Source organism: Benincasa hispida, chromosome 1 (genome assembly GCF_009727055.1).
Source record: "Benincasa hispida cultivar B227 chromosome 1, ASM972705v1, whole genome shotgun sequence".
NCBI lineage: Eukaryota > Viridiplantae > Streptophyta > Magnoliopsida > Cucurbitales > Cucurbitaceae > Benincasa > Benincasa hispida.
In genome coordinates this window covers 67,944,208-67,949,264 of record NC_052349.1, presented here as the reverse complement: position 1 = coordinate 67,949,264, position 5,057 = coordinate 67,944,208, and the positions used below count along the sequence as shown (strand labels likewise).

At 32.3% G+C, this 5,057-nt stretch overlaps 1 pseudogene; it reads right to left on the bottom strand.

Annotated features, from left to right (window-relative positions):
* Positions 1–1,080: 1,080 nt before the first annotated feature.
* LOC120072052 lies at positions 1,081–4,477 on the bottom strand (annotated as a pseudogene).
* Between the last annotated feature and the right edge of the window lie 580 nt (positions 4,478–5,057).

Genomic DNA, 5,057 nt, shown 5'->3' with positions numbered 1-5,057 from the left:
TTTTTATTTGATTTAAGAGATTCTTCCTCCTTGATTATTAGTTGGTATCGTCATAAATAAAAAATAAAATATTTATCAAAGTTTTTAAATGCCCTAATTTTTATAACTCATTTAAAAGTGGATTCACAGTCATATTGATTTTGCCATCTTGATTATTGGTGACATTACCAGTTCAATATCTTTTTCTTTGATTTCGTAGAGTTTTTTGGTTGAAGACACTTTGATATTTCTTTTCTCTGTTTTTTCTTGAGATTTGTTTTTATTAAATCGAGTTGTGTTGACCAATATCATAATGTTGAATGAAGTTTTTAGGTTATTTCCTTCCTTATAAATGTATCCATTCTAAACATGTGTGTTTTTACCCTTTTTCTTCTCATATATATTATTACAAACTTCAAATTTCATATTAAAACCAATAAATCAAAATTTCCTACTTCAATTCTAAATTTCTAAAATTTCAAAACTTTCAAATTCTCCAAATCCTTAATTCAAATCTCATATCAAACTACATCAAATAATTATTTTATCAATTATTCAATTATGACTCCAAATATCAAATAGAAATGGCATGATAATTAAATAGCAATCACAAAGTACTCAGTATTCAAAAGCATTTAGATAGCAATCAAATAGTAATCAAATAGTAACCAAATAGCAATCAGTATCATTGATTGCTATTTGATTGTTGTAATCAGACAACAATCAGGTAACAATTAGTATCATTGATAATTTGACAATCATTATCATATAACAATCTATATTATTGACAACCAGTATTAGATAACAAATCAATATAAGATAACAATTAGATAACAATCAGTATAAAAAAGCAATCAAACAGTAATCAAACAACAATTAGTATTATTAACAATTAGTATGTCATATAATAATCAGATAACAATCATATAACAATACATATCAAATGAAAACCAGATAGCAATCAAATAATAATCACATAGAAATTAGATAGCAATCAAATTTAAGGCGGAAGTCAGTGCATCATGGTCGCATGGATGGAATTTGCCATGTTTGCAAAAAAACAAAAAGTAGAGACACACCCCAAATTTCCAATTTATATTTTTATTAAAGTTGTAATTGCCCCTTTAATGTATATAGGTTTTCTTTATTTTGAATACAAACTAAATCAGTGCAGTCTCTACTAAGAAAATTATGTAGTGAAACACATACTACAGAAGCTGGCTAATAATTCATATTACATTGAAGTTGTGGGATTTGAACTTAGAGGTGAAAGTGTCGAATAAGATCTTGACCATCCAAATGAGAAAGCGAGTTACATGCCATAGGCAAACAAGTCCAACCACCGCGAGCCAACACATAACTGTTAAGAAAAATCCATGGTATTGAGTATTAGGAAATGACATGAGGTTGACCATTTTAATTCCTAGCAAATACCCAATTGCTAAGGATACCACTGCTACGCACATGGCCAAGGCCAATAGCCAACTACAAATCCTATTCTCGAGTGGAAACCGACCGACGATCATCAAAATCACGCTCATTGATGCCAAGAATGAAACAGTGTTACTCCATAAGTATACCCAGTACAATTTATTTTGTTGGTATCTCATTACTGCAGTTCCAGCTGCAAATACAATTGTGCTGTTGCTGAAGCTAGCAAGCGGGCTGTATAAACCTAAGCCCATGGCCCATACATGATAAGGATATGTACTATTGTTAATACTGGAATAATTGAATGTAGTGTCTTGTTGCCAAACGCCGCCTGGAGGGTTCACTCCGGCTTGAAAAGTCACGGTTGCTATCACTGTAGCCACTAGCATCATTGTGCCTTGCACTTCTTCAACCCAATTCCCTTTGTATTCCAGATTCTTCCTCCATACCTTCCAACGTCCTGTCGGTTTTTTGGCGCACAACGATACAGATTCTCGTCTTTGTCTCTTGAGTTTTCTCTTATTTCTGATATTTCGTGATTCTAGGCTCTCTTTTGTGTCGTTCGATGATGAAAATTTTTCCATGTTTTTTCTAGTTTTTACTTCTGGAATCGAGAGTAAATACCCGACCATCTGCAAAAGAAAAACAAATAATGTAGGATAGTTTTGACTACATTGATATGATAATGATCTTTTTGAAGCATGTTATCTTATATAAAAGTGAGGAAAACAGAAGTTAAGAAAATTGATCTTCTGTACTCTCTTCTCGTTAGAAAGAAACTTTTAGAGGTTGGAGATAATTTGAAAGAAAGATCTGAGTAAGAGACTACTTGCGTTATTGATTACTTTTGATTTTTTAGCTTCATGCAATTTCTAATGGTTACAAATGTCTCTTCTCTAAATTTTTTTTTCTTATATATTCTAGATAACTCTACTATACTCTAAGCATCTCGTAGAAGCAATTTATCTAGAATATTATAATACATAATACTTCTACAAATTGGACTTTTGTTTAGATTAGGACAAAATACTTCTAAGTCACAATCAAATTTATATTTCAACATTCTTAACTTGATTCAATAATTTCCTTTCAAGACAATTGATTAGAGAAAAACTTAAGGGTGTTATCTAAACTACACTTATCTTTATACAACCCAAACAGTTGTTCAATATAATATTGACACATGGCAAATATTTTTTATTTTTATTTTTTTTGTGCGTAAATGAAAGGAGAACATAGAGACTAGATGCAACCCAAAATGATTAAAAAACCTATTTTCCGAAATCCAAAATGATTTTTGCTCTATTTTTTAAAAAGTTTTTTTACCTCTTGCTTACATCATACTCAAGCAATTTCACAAAATTACACCATTTTTTTCTCTCCTTCCCCTGTCTTGAGAGTTTTCTTTCTTTTTCTTTCCTTGTTACTCTCCCTCTATATTTTTGCTTTTCAACTTCAGTACTTAATTTACTCAACCAGCCTTCTCCAGCGAGTCTAGAAGTCTAAGTTCCTCCACCAGATCCAACGATTCTTCTTCTTCTCTCCCTCATTTTAGTTTTTCTTGCAGAATGAAATTGAGTGTCGAAAGCGGACCAAAGAGTGAGATTGAGCATCGAAGAGCGAGATCTTGAGAAAAAGGGAGAGATGAGAGCAATTTGTGAGGAGGAAAAGGGAGCGAGCGAGAGGCCAATATCCGCATGCATGAGGATTACGGTTTTGTAATTTCACCCGAATTTCATGTCAGTAAAGGATCAAAAAGCCTCGTTTTCAAAAAGTACAGCAATTCTGATTTCCCCCCTCAAGTGAACAATTAGCTTTCCATAGCCTAGGTTAAAACCGACATTAAAGATCCGTTTCTTTCTTTCTTTTTTTCTTAAGAAACCAACATTGTACATTTGTTTTTAGGTTTTTCCAACTAACATCAAAGTCCAGATTTCCAGTAGTATTGCAGCCTAACCCTTTTTATATAACATAGAAGAGACACCTTTAAAAGACAAATTATATAACTGCATAATATATGAACAGCACCTTAGCTTAAGGAAAAAAACCTACATTAGATTTCTTCTAAAAAAAAAAGAAAAAAAGAAAAGAGAAAAAAACCCTCCATGTACCTAGAAATTTTTAATTAAATGTAGCTTAATTAATGTCTAACCGCTAGTTATGATTGAAAGAATTATTCTATGTAATAATAATTTCTTACCTCAATTCGTCGTAACATCAAAGACAAATCCAAAATAGTATTTCCCGCATCATCCACTGTGTTGAGAAAATCTTAATCAAATAATAATGTTTGAGCAGATAGCAACTTCATTCCCTCCAAATGATTACCTTGTACACATAAATGTAAAACAGTTTGACCATTATTGTTGAGCTTCATCAACACAGATTGTGGCCTTGCTTTTATCAATAATTGCATTATCTCAATTTTGCCACTCATCACTGCATAATGAAGAGGAATGAAGCCATTATGATCTTCAACCAAGCAAGCACTTGTGTTCTTCTCCAATAAAGCTCCAACCATCTCAATATCTTCATTAGCACAAGCTAAGTGGAGTGGTGTTCTTTGAAAGGCGTCAACTTCAGCAGCAAGTTGAGGGTTGTGATCCAAAAGCAACCGATTGAATTCATGGTGGCCATGAGAAATCGAGACGTGCAATAATGGAGTACTCTCAACTGTAATGGAAGAAGTATAGATTAGAGCCTTTTGAATGAGATACGGATGTTGTTGGATTAGAGTCTTGAAGGTTTGTACACATCCAATCTTTGATGCCTCATAAAGCTTTCGTATATCTTCTTCATCGGGTGACATTGCTACTATAACTTGGCTGTTTTGTGGCTCTGAAGAATTGAAAAGAGGTGTAATTTCTTGGTGGTTCTCATCCATTTTCTCTCTGAAGATCATAATCTCACTTATCTCTTTATGGAAAGAGTAATAAAATCGATAAATAGGGAAGTTATTGTTGTGATAAATTGTTAATGTTGGTGTGCATATATGCATAATTGAGGGATCCACTTTTGCAAGTCTTCGTTAACCTCTCAAATCCTTTTTCCTTTCTCACATATTAATTAGAAGCATTACTAAGAAATTCAGTCGGTTCGTATGTGGACTGACTGTGTCTTAAGTTGATAAGCCTGTCCTACAAGAAAATGTCAAATCAGCTGCAACCAACTACCATAATTAATTGCACTTCATGTCGTGTTTGTGTGGTTGTCAATGGTTTAGAATTTTGACAGACATGTTCGTGGATTGGGTTGGAATGAATTGGATTGAAGTACTTTTTAAACCAATTATTTAAGTTGTAAATTTTTTTAAAACCCAAATAACCCTTTATTAAATAATGAATCCAACTCAACCCAACTATGAAATATTTGGGTTGACAAACATGTTCTGGGTTGGGTTTGGATCGTTTATTTAAAATTTTATCTAAAAAATAAGTAAAATGTTAACATATATAATTTTTAGGAAATTATTTTAAATGACAAAACTACTGAAAATATTAACTAATAATAACAAAATATCATAATTTATATACGATAGGCCCAATAGACTACTATCTGTGTCTATCATAACACAGATAGACTTAGATAGTAGTCTATTGCGGTCCTCGTAGTTAGACAGTGAAAAGTTGCTATATTTGTAAATATTT